This window comes from Amblyomma maculatum, chromosome 3 (assembly GCF_055883805.1).
Source record: "Amblyomma maculatum isolate TAMU_Amacu chromosome 3, ASM5588380v1, whole genome shotgun sequence".
Taxonomy (NCBI): Eukaryota; Metazoa; Arthropoda; class Arachnida; order Ixodida; family Ixodidae; genus Amblyomma; species Amblyomma maculatum.
This window is the reverse complement of record NC_139346.1, coordinates 75,551,527-75,567,427: the sequence shown is the minus strand read 5'-3', so window position 1 is coordinate 75,567,427 and position 15,901 is coordinate 75,551,527.

Genomic DNA, 15,901 nt, shown 5'->3' with positions numbered 1-15,901 from the left:
GCCACATTTGAACGCTTTATGGACACAGTTTTTCGCGGCTTAAAATGGGACATTTGTCTTTGCTATCTGGACGATGTCGTCATATTTGGGAAATCCTTCCAAGAACACAATGACCGTCTAGTACGCGTCTTGAATTGTCTGCACAACGCTGCCCTAATTCTAAACTCGAAAAAGTGCCGTTTTGGAGAGCGCCAAGCACTGGTGCTAGGACACCTTGTCAATGGTGATGGTGTAATGCCGGATCCCCAGAAAACTGCTGCTGTTGAGTCCTTTAAACTCCCGCAGACAGTGAAGGAGTTGCGCAGATTTCCAGGGTTGTGTTCGTATTTTAGACGCTTTATACATCACTTTGCTGACGTTGCTAACCCATTGACGTGCCTTCTCAACAAAAACTTCACTTTTGACTGGACACCAAACTGCGACGCGTCATTTCGTCAGCTGAAGTTTCTTTTAATATCGAAACCCATTCTACGTCACTTTGATCCTGCTGCAGTGACAGAAGTTCACACGGACGCAAGTGGAATCGGTCCCGGGCCGTCCTTGTCCAACGGCACGATGAACGAGAGCATGTTATCGCGTACGCAAGTCGTACCCTGAGCAAGCCGGAGCGAAACTACACCGTCACCGAACAGGAATGTCTGGCTGTAGTTTTCGCTGTGCAGCGTTTCCGTTCATATCTGTACGGACGGTCGTTTACTATCGTAACTGACCATCATTCACTCTGTTGGCTGCGGAACCTTCGAGACCCATGTGGTCGCCTCGCACGCTGGGCCCTCCGGTTACAGGAATATGACTTTGCCGTGGTGTACAACAGCGGGAGGCGTCATGCAGACGCAGATTGTCTTTCTAGGATGCCAATGGCCACGACTGGACCTGACAGTGACGATTTCGACAATTATATATCGACCCTCGAGCCAGCGTTCCCAGACACGAATGTTTTCAAAACGGAACAGAAAAATGATAGCAGTCTGCAGCCTCTCTTTGCCGCCGCCGAAGCCAGCCTACCTACAAGGCGCTTTTGTGTGCGTGATGGCCTCCTATGGAAAAAGAGTTATTCGCCTGTCGGCCAGCGATACCTACTCGTAGTTCCCAAGACGTTGTGCACGGACGTATTGCGTTTTATGCATGATGATCCAACTTCTGGGCATGTGGGATCGGTTCGAACACTCCACCGTGCTCAAGAAAGATTTTACTGGCCCAGAATGCGCTCGACGATTGAACAATACGTTGCCAGTTGCAAGCAATGTCAACGCCACAAACGTCCGACTGCAACTCCATCTGGCTTGCTGCACCCTGTGAAGACCCCGACAGCTCCGTTTGATCAAGTAGACATTGACCTCGTAGGCCGTTTTCGAAGTCAGTGGATGGAAATCGCTGGATTGTAATCTGCGTGGACTATCTCACACGTTACTGTGAAACCGCCGCTCTTACATCTGCTACGGCGCATCAGGTGTCGCTTTCCTTGCTGCACTCAGTCATCTTACGACACGCGCCGCCACGAATTGGCATCACTGATCGGGGCCGACAATTCACTGCTGATGTTATTGAAGAGCTCATGCGTTTATGCTCCGTAACTTTCCGACACTCGACGCCATACCATCCCCAGACAAATGGCTTGACTGAGCGCGTCAACAGAACGCTTATCAACATGCTAGCCATGTATGTGGACGCAGGGCATAAGAACTGGGACATCATACTACCCTTCATCAAGTATGCGTTTAATACCGCCACGCATGAGACGACTGGGTACAGTCCATTTTTCCTTCTCTATGCCAGACCGCCACGCTACCCCCTGTATACTATCCTCCCCTTTACAAGCCGTGAAGACCCCTGCCTGGCTCAGACCCTCTGTCTCGCCGAAGAAGCTCGGAGAATCGCCCGATTACGGTCTGGTGCTTCACAAGAACGTTCTAAAGTGCGATACGATGCAGTCACCGGCGGGTCACGTACTCTGTAGGTGATCTAGTCTGGCTGTGGCGCCCAATTCGGCACCGTGGCCTACATCAAAACCTCTTGGCCCACTATGCCGGACCATATCTGGTTGTCAAACGCATCAGTGACTTAACTTATGCAATAGCCCGCCTGACAGCATCGGGTCGTCGGTCTGCCAAACCCGAACTATGTCATGTTGCCCGCTTGAAGCCATGTCAGCCTCGCACGACTCACGAACACGCCCAGAGGGCTTAGGCTGAGTAGGGGGAAATGTCACGCCACTCACGACGACGAAGGGTTGTGATGGTCTGGGAGAAGAAGAGGAGAAAGTGTTGGTGCCTGGGGCTAGTAGGCTTCACCTTATCCCACTGCCATATCACTGTAAATAAACACCGCTTTGCTATTTCATCGTAACAATATATATATATATATATATATATATATATATATATATATATATATATATATATATATATATATATATATATATATATATTTATATATATATATATATGTGTGTGTGTGTGTGTGTGTATTGTAAGGAAGAAGATGATACAGCGCCGAAGCTAACGACGATGAAGACGCCGATCAGCTGGTCCGCGCAATGAGAGCTCGGACCGTCTTGTTTGGACGATATTGTGCCTCGCTCTACGATCACCTTGTGTCAACGGTCGCCGTCGTCAGTCCTCCGAATAACTCCCAATAAACCCCTCTTCATTTGGTGGAACGTTCCGAGGTACGACCCTTAAACGATCACCGTGGAGCTCCGCAGCCGTCCGATACCTATGGCGACAGATGAGGTAGGCCAACAGCCAGTGACAGCCCCTTCGCAGTCCATCTCATGCTCCGGTACCATTCGGCAGCGAGATCGCGAAGTTTTCAGCCGGCAGGGCGACCAGGACGTTGAAGATTGGTTGGCCTCGTACGAGCGGGTGAGTCGTCATAACAACTTGGATGACCGCATGAAGCTCAACAACGTCATCTTCTACCTGAGTGACGTTGCTAACCTCTGGTATGGAAATCATGAGGCAGACATGCCAACTTGGGCCGACTTCAAGTCAAAGTTCACGGACGTTTTCGGTCGACCCACAGTGTGGAAACTGCGCGCTGAAGAAGCCTTGCAGGTACGAGTTCAGCATGAAGAGGAAACATTCACGAGCTACATTCAAGACGTCGTAGATTTATGTGAGCGTGTCGACCCGTCTATGGATGAGGCTACCAAGATAAAGTACATAATGAAGAGCATTGATGTAGATGCATTTCACATGCTGTGGGCAAAGAGCCCAACCACAGTGGCCTCAGTATACAACCTTTGCCAGAGTTTTGATGAAATGCTCAAGCAACGCCTCTGCACTCGTCGCTCTCCCGCACCTGCTGCGTCCATCTCTGGCCTGGCTGTGAGCAGTGACCTCTAAGCTCAAATCAAAGATTTTGTTCGAGATGAGGTTTCCCGACAGCTTGGGCTCTGGTCCACGTCCGTCGTCTACAGCCCAGCTACTTACCCCTGCGATCCGACACACCATCACGCACGAGGTTGCCGATGCACTTCCCAGTTTTGGCCAGCCAGCGCCTGTCACACCACATGTCGACCCTGTTCCACTGCAGCCCACACCTCTTCCTGCACTGATAAGTTACAACCCCCTCGTGCCGCCTCTACCTGTACCAGTACAAGTGCCTCCCACATATGCAGAAGTGACCGCCCGCCCTCCGCCGCCAGTCTTTTGCGTACGTGCCGACTATGGCGCCACCGACTGTCGCTCCTCGGTACCTATCAACGACGACTCCCTACAATCCTTGGCGCACGAATGACAACCGGCCTATCTGCTATGCCTGCGGTATTCCAGTCCACGTCGCCCGCCTGTGCCGTCGTACTCTGTGTTCTGCCCCTGCACGCACTATGGCTGACAGCAATTATCAGTACGACACTTTGCGCCCACCTTCAGGGACATCTCTAGGGCAGCCGCACAGCTCATCGGGCCGCCAGAACATTCCATTGCACCGCTTGCCGCCCCCTCGCCGTCGGTCCTTGTCGCCAATACGGCGTCGCAGCGTGACACAAGACTCGGAAAACTAGCAGCCGCATTTCCTGGGGCACGAACTGCGCACATGTCGCCTACCACAAGTCCTCGTCTGTCTCCGCCGAACGTTCTCGAAGTTTTTGTCGACGGTATTCGCGCCCTTGCACTCGTCGATACCGGGGCCACTCTGTGAGTCATTAGCGAAAGTTTTTGCCGCTCGCTTCATAAAGTCACCACCCCGCCTTCTAGACTTTCTCTTCGCACCACCAGCGCCGATTCCGTTCGTCCGTCTGCTGCTTGCACATCGCATGTAGTTATCGCGGACGTTTAGTGCTTGCTTCATGCTCTCATGACTTAATTCTTGGCTGGATTTCCTTTCCCGCCACAATGCTGTTATTGACTGTGCCCGCGCCCACGACGCATTCTCTGCGCTCTGGGATGCGATTCTTGACCATTCGCCATCTTTTCCTTGCGCCAAACTTGTTGTCGCCGATGACACCGAGATTCCGCCCAACTGTGCTGTGATTGTTCTCGTGTGTGCACCGTTTTCTTTCGATGCGACTGTTCTTTTTGCGCCTTCCCCCATGTTCGCCTGTCACCGTCACCTCCTTCTTCCCCTTGCTATCATTAATTTTAACTGCGGTGCCTCTGACATAGTTGTTGCGAATGCCTCCACTGCTGTGGTCCCGCTACTTCGTGGAGAATGCTTTGGTCATATTGAAGTTGCTGACCTCATCTCTTCGTTTGAGGTTGATGGGTATCTGCCACAGAGTGCCCACGTAGCCTCCGTAACGCCGATTACTGAGTATTCCGGTATACCAAGTTAGGACCTTTTTCAACCGTCTGTGGCCAGTGACATCGACCCGACTCACCGTGAACAACTGTTTGCTCTTCTCAACCAATTCCGTTCTTCGTTTGATGCTCAGACGACTTCCTTGGGCCGTGCGACTGAGGTTCACCATATCGACACCGGCAGCCATGCCCCTCTTCGCCAGCGCCCTTACCGTGTTTCGCCTACGGAGCGCCGTGTTATTGCTGACCAAGTCAACGACATGCTACAACGTGGTGTAATTCAGCCTTCATCTAGTCCGTGGTCGTCTCCTGTGGTGCTTGTGAAAAAGAAGGATGACTCCATAAGAGTTTGCGTTGCCTACCGCCGTCTTAACAAAATTACTCTTAAAGACGTATACCCACTACCCCGCATTGACGATGCCATCGATTGTTTACAAGGCGCCGAGTTCTTTTCGTCCCTGGACCTGCGTTCTGGCTATTTGAAAGTCGCTATGGCTGAGTCTGACCGACCCAAGACAGGCTTTGTTACCCCTGATGGACTATATGAGTTCACTGTGATGCCGTTTGGTCTTTGCAACGCTCCTGCTACGTTTGAGCGAATGATGGACAACATATTACGCGGCCTCAAGTGGAACATTTGTCTTTGTTATTGGATGACATCGTCGTTTTCTCTCCCGATGTTCCGACGCACCTCGTGCGCTTGCACCAAATCCTGAGTTGTCTCACTAGCGCCGGTCTCCAACTTAACCTGAAGAAATGTCGTTTTGGCGCCCGCAAGCTGACAATACTGGGTCATGTCCTGTCCAAAGATGGCGTCCTGCCCGATCCGGACAAACTACGTGCGGTCACTGAATTCCCGAAACCGACATCTGTTAAAGAGCTGCGCAGCTTCGTCGGCCTATGCTCATATTTTCGCCGTTTTGTCCGCAATTTCGCTACCATCATTGCACCGCTTACAAAATTGCTGAATGGTCCCGCCGACTTGTCTACATGGACCCCACTCTGCGACGATGCTTTCACTACGCTCCGACGTCTACTAACTTGACCGCCCATTCTCCGCCATTACGACCCATCCGCTCCCACAGAGGTGCACACTTACGCCAGCGGCATCGGCCTCGGTGCTGTCCTCGCTCAACGCAAGCAAGGCTTTTCCGAATATGTGGTTGCTTACGCTAGCCGAACGCTAGCGAAAGCTGAATCTAACTACACCGTCACAGATAAGGAGTGTCTTGATATCGTGTGGGCCTTAACAAAGTTTCGCCCTTGCTTATATGGCCGCCGCTTCAACGTCATCACCGACCCCCATGCCCTCTGCTGGTTGGCTGCCCTGAAAGACCCTTCTGGGCGCCTCGGCCGCTGGGCTCTTCGCCTTCAAGACTGACCTTGAAGTGATTTATCGATCGGGACGCAAACACTCCGACGCTGACGCCTTGTCGCGCACGCCACTGCCTTCTCCTGTACCCTCGCACTCGATATCCGAACCCTCCGTTGCAGCCCTTACCTCCGAAGACCTGCCTTTTGAACAACGCCGGGATCCCTGGATATCTTCACTCCTAGACGTCCTCACCGCCTCCTCGACGTCTTCATTCCAGCGAGCCCTTCGTCGCCAAGCTTCCCATTTTACGATCCGGGGCGGTCTGCTGTATCACAAAAGCTATCTCCCGGATGGTCGCTAATGGCTCTTGGTCATTCCCCGCCATATTCGCACAGAAATTTGTGCCCATCACCATGACGACCCGCAAAACGCACATGCTGGCCTGTTGAAGACATACGAGCGTCTTCGCAAGCGGTACTACTGGCGGGGGATGTACAACTTTGTCCGCCGCTATATTCGATCCTGTACTGCTTGTCAGCAGCGGAAGTCGTCTCCACGCTCCTCCGCCGGTCCATTACAGCCATTGCCTTGTCCAGCGCGAACCTTTAATCGTGTCGGCATCGTCCTCTATGGCCCCCTTCTAACTTCGACATCAGGCAACCGCTGGATAATAGTCGCCATGGATCACCTCACTAGCTACGCGGAGACTGCAGCCCTGCCTACGGCTAGTGCTCGTGGCGTCGCCTCCTTCATCCTGCGTCACTTCGTTCTACGTCACGGGACTCCTCGTGAACTTCTTAGTTACCGCGGCCGTGTCTTCCTATCTCAAGTGGTCAACGAGCTGTTGGAAGCTTGCCAAACAATACATCGAACCACCACAGCTTACTATCCTCAAAGCAACGGCCTTACAGAAAGGTTTAACCGAACGCTCGGTGACATGCTCGCCATGTACGTTTCTTCTGACGCATCTAATTGGGATCAGGTGCTTCCGTACATCACCTAAGCCTATAACACAGCGTATCAGGCAACGACTGGATTTTCCCCATTCTTGCTCCTATACGGTCGTGAGCCTTCCTCTCTACTGGACACCATACTTCCTTACCAACCCAACAGTTCAGAGTAAACTTCCCTTTCTGCTGTTGCCCGTAATGCTGAGCAGTGTCGTCAGCTGGTGCGCTCATTCACGTCGGACATTCAAGATCATCGCCGACATGAGAGCGGTCACGGAAAGCCCGCTGCTGACTTTCCTACCAACACCCTCATTTTGCTGTGTTCCGGCTGATTCAAAATTATCTGCAAAGTATAATGGCCCTTATCGTGTATTAGAGCGTACATCACCAGTTAAGTAAGTCGTGGAGCCGGCAACGCCTTCTTCAGACCACCGTCGCCGCGGGCGAGAAGTTGTTCACGTCAGTCGACTTAAGCCATACTACGACCCCCTTGTCATACCCTCGCCCTAAGTCGCCATGATGGCTCCCTCTTTCCGCCGGAGGCAATTGTAAGGAAGAAGATGATACAGCGCCGAAGCTAACGACGATGAAGACTCCGATCAGCTGGCACGCGCAATGAGAGCTCGGACCGCCTTGTTCGGACGATATTGTGCCTCGCTCTACGATCGCCTTGTGTCACCGGTCGCCGTCGCCAGTCCTCCGAATAATTTCCAATAAACCCCTCTTCAATATATATATATATATATATATATATATATATATATATATATATATATATATATATATATATATATGTGTGTGTGAAGGAAAGAAGCCAACAGTCGGCGAGGCCAAGGAAAGCGTTGGTCCTTGGCCTCGCCGACTGTTGGCTTCTTTCCTTCATGTATTATAACGAGCACCCTCATTTCCCCTATATATATATATATATATATATATATATATATATATATATATATATATATATATATATATATATATATATATATATATATATATATATATATATATATATATATATATATATATATATATATATATAAAACAGAAAAAACAGAAGGTTTATACAATAAGTGTACAAATCTTTGAAAAACAAAGCACATTAAATAGAACAACGAGGTACATGGGTAATTATTTAGGAAGATTGAATAGGTGTAAAAAATTACAAAATATAAAAATATAGTAAGCAAATCAGTATATAATGAAGATAAGCAAATACCCATACAGTAAGTTTTAATATTAGGCACGAAAGAAAGTTTGTAGGGCGGATTTAAATTTTTCTTCTTCAGTTATACTTGTTAGGGTTGCAGACAGTTTATTCCAATCATTACAGGTGCGGGGAAGAAACCAGTTATAAACTGTGTTTGAGTGTGGAATGTTTACCTTATGACTGTGGTTACGGCGAAATGAAATGTAGGATGGTGGTTGAACCCATAAGGAGTGAGTTATGGTAGCCATGTTGAGTTATGGTAGAATATTTTATGAAAACGTGAAAGGCGGGATAGTTTTCTTCGAGTCGATAACAGCGGGAGATGTAAATATGCTTTCATATTAGTAACGCTGTCTGTCCTTTGATAGTTATTTAAGATGAACCGGGCTGAGCGATTTTGTACTGCCTCAACGGAGTGTATGAGTGTTGCTTGACTGGGGTCCCAAACAGATGAGGCGTATTCGAGTTGGGGACGAAGGTATGTTATATACATTATTAATTTAATGATGACGGTGCAAGGAAGAAATTATGGCGAATGTATCCGAGAGTGTAATTGGCTTTAGCGAGGATGGAGTTGACATGCGATTTCTAGGTTAGATCACTAGTAACGATTACAGCAAGGTAACGGTATGACTTTACAGATTCTAATGGGACGTTATTAGGCATATACATAGGGCTTGTTACATTAGTTCGAGATATCCTTATTGATTTGCATTTGTTAATGTTTAACTGCATGCACCATTTACTGCACCATTCGCTAATATTAGTAAGGTTATTCTGGATTAATAGGACATCAGAATTATCAGCAAGTTTACGGTACAAGACACAGTCATCAGCAAAAAAGGCAAATTTTCGAAGAAACACAGGAAGGCAAGTCATTTATGTAAATCAAAAATAAGAGCGGTCCCAGAACCGACCCTTGCGGAACGCCGGACCGGACTGCGACAGAAGGTGAGTTGATTTCATTAGCATTTACAAATTGTACGCGTTACGTGAGGAAAGCGCGGATCTAATTAATTACAGCAGGGTCGATGTTTAGAAAGACGGATTACTGGGGGCAAACGTTTCCAGGATACAAGAAAAGTAATTTTCATACAAGTGCCTCGTTGTTTTTTTTTATTTTCTTTTTCTTCGAGAACTTCACTTCCCTAGCTCAGGTCCGAGCATGCTAGTTCAACTTCCACGCCGATAAATCTGGTGTCCAAGGCCTACTAGCACCGCGTTATTGGTAGTACATCCCGTGGTGACAGGAGCTTGAGACTGCTTGTGCACAGTGCAGTCACTGTAAGTCAACCCGAACAAAATACTAATGTATCATATGAGGGGGTTATGTTGGTCTGGACGCCTTCGTATGTCATCAGATGTTTTTCTCTGAAATACTGAATTATTGTGCTCTTACTCTGTAAAGCGTAAGCCTGGTTAGGGATGGCGCTTTTATGGCGAGCTCGATTGACGTCCATGTTATCGATTCATCAGAACTAACACGTCTGAAGTCTTGATTGAGCTATACACTTACGCTATCGGATACGTTACAGGGCTGCGCAAAAGTCCAACAAATCTAGCAGACGTAAAATTTTGTCATATTTTTTTTTTTGTAGTGTTCTCAGCGTTCGCTTCAGAGTATGCTGATGGCGCCGCTGATCCAGATTAATTTGTTGAACGGAAGTAGACCAAGCACACATATCAGGCGATAGAAGTTACAAAAGCAGAATTTCTCGGGTAGGTTCTAACGGCCATCTTTCTCGTCGCACATATCGTGGAATATGTCCAGACGTGTTCCACGGTAAACTCCGTCACCTCTCATTCGTTCTTGCGATTCATAAATGGAATAACATTTTGGAGCTGCATTAGTACAATACCGAAAGAAAATGTCCGGATGCACAGCATTTATCAATTTTAGCGCAATTAAGTAGGGTGAGAACATCGCCGCAGTAATCGTGCCATTGGTCAGCAGCCAAGAATGTACCATGGCAACAACTTTAGGGCTAGATGACGAAGACAGAGCAAGAAGGGTATTCATCCTCTAGCGCTGTTGCTCAAACATGATTGATCACCACTAGCCCAAGCCTCCGTTCTTCACTTCACAGCATTTCATAACAAACATTTTAATAGCATTTCTGAAACGTCCCATGCATATCCACTTTCATTTACCGCAAGTAGCGTTTTTTTTGTCATCTTCTGATTTATCCCGCGTGTTTTCAGTCCCAAGGAAAGAATAGCGTAAAGTGACCTTTAACTTAAACTTTGGGCTTACAAAAAGAGCTGGAATGAAAATGGCGCACATTGCGAATTTGAGCGCTTTTGAGCGGGGCTTCTTTGTAGGGCTAGAAAGTTGAATACAGAAAGAAAGTCCGCAATTTATAGAGAGGACTCACCTATTCGCGTTCTCTTTCATACCGGCGTCTCTCTCCTCCGGCAGAAAGGTAGGTAGTTTGGCAGGCAGGCAGACAGGCGGGCGGGATGTTGCAGATAAGAAAAACCGGGTAGCATCGCCCTCGCGTCTAGCGCTTCCTTCCTGCAACAACATGCCGCCTTCTTTCCGAATTTGTGTTATCTTAAAAAATGCCTAGGCACTACTGTCCCATCCTCTTCTCCCCTCCCTTTTAATATCAGAGTCAAGGGCTTCAAATACGCGCACACAAAAAGTCCTTTCTTCTCTGCGACGAGTAATACGGCCTGAAAGAAAACTAACTTTAAGCTCTGCTTTTTATTTCTGTCTTTAATAAACACCTTTTTCCACGACGTCTGAAGTGAGCTATTCGGGATGAAATGAGTCATCCAGGCAGAGAGCAAGGACGGCGAAAGACGCGAAGCGGGAAAGCGCCGTTATCTCACAGCTCGCAGGTGCCAAAAGCTAGCACACACTGAATGCTTTTATGTTGTGACTTCATGCCAAGCTTTCCTTGCACATGCTGGCAGAAAGCTGTCACAGCTAAGAGCTGTTTAACACAAATTCCCAGAAGAAAACTATTCACTGCCCCCCATTGTCTAACACGTTTAAATTTGTTTCTCTCTGATCTTGATTTCACTCTTCTCTACCTTTTATTACGCAGACTAAACTGAAATGAGGAGAAAGGAGGAAAACACTTTAATGAGACGCAAAACTAAGCATCGAGAATGTCCTGAGCCATGATTACGAAGACCAACTGGTCTGTATGCTGGTCCAAGGTTAGCACAGCCGCCACATTGAGGTAGAAAGGTTTCCAAAATGAAGGAGCTGAATTTGAACAGGGCCGGTGAAAACACAGTGTTATTAGTTAGCGTAGGATGCAGAACAATTCGGGCTTGCAAGAGAGTCTGATACAGTAGAAATAAATATTGTTACGTGGCATCAAGCCGATGAATAAAGAAAACAGAACATGACCGATGGTTATGATAGATGACGTTTAATGAATGTTGGCGGGCCTAGCCAGACAGCGCCTGCCTACGCCAGTTCCCGCTTCGCCTTTCTTGTCCGAAACACTACCCGGGGCCACAGAGCGATCATCCCTATCGGTGGACGATGAAGTTGACCAGATTTATGGCATGTCGGTGATCGTGTATGGATGGGTGAAGACAGAAGAGAAGGAAGGTAACCGCTTGTCGCCATGATTACCGATGAAGCCTGGCCTGGGAAACTTTCGCTGCACAATTAAGTCACCAGGATTTAACAGCTCAGTCCCAGGCGCGCATCAATTGGCAAGGGCAGGGGCGATGTCTTCACGTGTGTCGTTGTATCTGGTCGGTGGGTTCGTCTGATCGGCGTCTCGGGTGAGTCGAATCTTTTGGTCGGGTCTTACATTCGCTGTTTTAGGATGTGTCCTCACGTATTTTGGCCACTATGATTAGCGAGGTCTACAACTCGGTCAACTTGTCATTAATTTGTCTTACGAATAGGGCTCGGGACAGGGCGGTGGAACGGAGAGGTCGCATCGGGTCCGGCAGGCTGGGAAACAGACAAGTGATGCGTCCCGGTAACCCGCTGCCGACAGCGGAAACAGACGGACGAGCGCGGAAGCCTCGGGCCAGGATGAAGAAGGATGAATCATCCAGCACTTCCACCAAAATGTTACGAGGCGGCAAGTCGATGAATAAAGGAAACAGAACATGACAGAAGGTGATGATAGACAGCGTTTAATGAATGGTGTGGGCCTAGTGCGAGAGCGCCTGCCCACGCCAGTGCCCGCTTCGTCTTCCTTGTCCGTAACAGTATAGGGCAGGAGTATGGACCGTATTTTGGTGTATGCGCCGAAGAATGCATATTTGTTGGCGGTAAGGGATTTATCCCGAACAAGAAGTGTGCGAAGAGTTTCTCTAATGTTGTCATAGTGAAGATTGATTTCCTTTTGTTAACGAAGAGCAGCGTCTCACGTAGGCGGATAAGGCCAGAGAATCCCACGCACCTATGCTGATGTTCGTTGCGAGGCGATGCACTGTCTCGTTCTCCGGTATTTCTGCGGGACTTGGAATCCAGCTCAGTGTCATAGTGCGGGGACGTTGTTTTATAACAATTTCGTGTAGGTCATTCCGCTGTTCTCCAGTAATGCAACCCGTATGAATCGCTCGTATAGCATTTATTGTATCAGTGTATATGAAAGAAAGCTTTTTCTTCTTTGGCATGCGCACCGCGCTCCGAACCCGAAGTGGTAAATACGTTAAACCGGATCTAACTCGCATTTTCCACTGCTCGTAATTTTCTTTCACATGGTGCCTCGTACTACTCTGAGTGCCATTGTTAAGAGACAGTCAAGCTCAAAAAAAAATAATAATTTCTCCACAGGTAAGCCTAAGTAAAGGCAGCAACTAGGGGACAGTCGGTGTGCGCATGCGGGATGACCGCTTGTACGGTGGCTGGAAATTGAGCAAAATACAGAAACCAAGATCATATCAATTTATGGTTTCACAGACACGCATTATACGGACCTCGAAGGAGCTCCGGATATACACAACTATAGTTGGCAAGACTGCCATACTGAGGCTATGTTAATAAAAGGAGGAGAAGTAGGAATATTGATAAAGCATTCGCTCCATTAGAAGCAGATAAACAAGCAATGTGAGAAGTTTTGGGTAAACTGTGATTCTCCTGGCCGAGAAATACGAGTGCAAATTAGAACAGTGTAAGGGAAATAACAACAAGAAGATCCCGTTGAAATTCTCCTACTCCTTATGCGGGACAGAAATAGCAAAGCACAATGGCATCAAATATTTGGGTATTCTTATTACCAGCAACTTAAGATGGCATCTTTATGTAGAGTTTATCTGTCGCAAGCAAGACGAGAAACTATGCTTCCTCCGAAGGATGTTGCGTAAAGCTCCGCTGGGTCAAATTGTATGCTTATAGAGCGCGTGTACGGTCTTCATTAGAATATGCCGATGTAATCTGGATCCCCCATTAGAAGCTTCTGGTCAAAATGGTAAAGCGCACTCAAAATATAGCACTTCGGTCTAACGTAACTGATCTGCGAAGCAGAACCAGTCTGCAATCACTGTCACAACGCCGAACAATATCGAGATTTAAATTCCTATTTCAACTTTATCACGGACACTTCAAAAAAGCACAGTCCACATACCTTCAGGATCCACATAAGCTACTGCACGAATTAGTCATACCAAAACAATACGACAATATATATTATGCTGATTCACACACTTACTGTTCCCAAGTCCTATCGCCATTTGGAATCGTTTGCCTGCCGTAGCAGTAAACTATTCTACTTATTAGGCATTTGTGAACTGTGTGAGAATTAAACCTTGGTTTCTGAAATCCTCCCACATATTCTTCTCCTTTAATTATTCATCTCTTTTTTCTTTCTTTCCTGATGACATTGCCGTACCTAATTGCCGTGCCTGCATAGACTTTTTCCAAGTGACCATGAAATGTATTTAGGTTCTCAATAATATTTTAACCACTCATGCTTGGGCCTGAAGGGGCCTGCAGCCTTTATAAATAAAGAAATCGAGAAAATGAACAAACTAAGGGAGTGAAGAAGCGCGTCAAAAAACTGTGGCGCAAACGAAATATTCTCATACCAGTAGATATGAACACTCTCATATACGAATTAGACAGCTATCTAGACTAAGAAAAATTAATTTAACCATGACTACGAAAAATGGCCCTACTGAATAGCGAACTCAAACGGTACAGAGTAGTCACACTGGAACTATAGGCTTTCCACTCCATCATGGACTACTGCATAATGACAGTGAATTAATATGAAAGACTGAGTGTGATGGAAATAGACCAGAAAGAAATTTGAGAGAGATTATAGGTGGTCAATCATAAAGTTTAGATATATGGTGAAAAGTTAAACAGCAGAACATGAATATACCTTTCATCGTGGAATTCAATTCATGAATTACCACCACTTGATCACCATACCACAAAACGTTGAGAGGCGTATACAAAAAAACTCAGACTACGGTGATGTCCTTGAGGTAAATCAGAAAGAGATATATTTTGCGCTAAATAAATACCGCTTTGGGGAACAAAATGCCGAAATGTTGGTGAGGCGTGCCGTCAAAGGTCCAATATTTAGACAACAAAGCTTCAATGGCACATCGGAAAGTAAAACAGATAGATCCTTGCCTTAAGTTTCAGAGAAATAAGACGATTTGAGGAAGATTTCGACAGCGAGTGGCAGATATCAGTGAAGAGATATGCAGTTTGAAAATTCTAGAGCCATTTGAGATCACTTGGTGCCAGTTCGGAAGAAACATATTACCATGTGCAGGCCGACGGAGGTACGCATTACAAAATAAAACGACCTTCACAATTATTTGTTAACAGTTATTGGAGGCCTTTAAATCGTATAATAGCAGCAGTGTTACGCGGCTTGGCGAAAGCTTCTACCTAAAGGGTGTTTTTGGCGTACACTTAGTGCAGTCAGATTGAGTAAAAGGCGAGAAAACATTTTTTTTTGCGTACAAAAAAATTTCCGAACGAAATTCTAATTACATCCATCGCGCTGTTTGGTATTGGAACAAAAAGGTTTTGTGTGCAGGCTTACATGATTTATTGAAACTTAAGAAATTTCAATTAACTTGACGAGGGACTTGAACGAGCGTTATAATGAAAAAACAAAAGTGAAAAAAGTCACTTCGAGTCTATAGACACCTATAATGGTGACATTGCTTGTATAGAATAACTCCGTAAGCCGTGAATGAATAGCTGTAAGGATGAACTGTAGAGGAGGAGCTACGGAGAAAACTGCAGAACGGCTTCAGACCATAATTTTAATTTTATGAGATCTTGCTAGCAGTCACTTAATGCATCGAAATTAATGTAACACACAACTGAAATTTCTATAAGGTGTTTTGGAGTATTAAAGGAAGTTTGGCATAATGTTAACGAAGCTTTTTTATGAAAAATTATAGAAGACGATGGTATGAGCAGGAATGCACTTTGTTGGAAGATGTCTACAATGAGAACAACGAAGCTATTAATTGGCAAGAAATGGAAAACATATCAACAGTTTAGGCTAAATGTTTGTGTTAGTAGGGGTATCCACTATAGCCACTGCCGTTTACAGTTTACACCAGGGAGGTTGGAAGGACAACATGAGACAATACAGACAGCAAATTAGGAAGGAAACAAAATGTCCGCAGTTGTCACGCAGAAACACATTCCCTGGGGATATAAAAAATATAAAGTTAAAATTATTTGTGGAATGTGGCAAGGTGCAGTGGTACCGGGCTTGACGTTTACAAA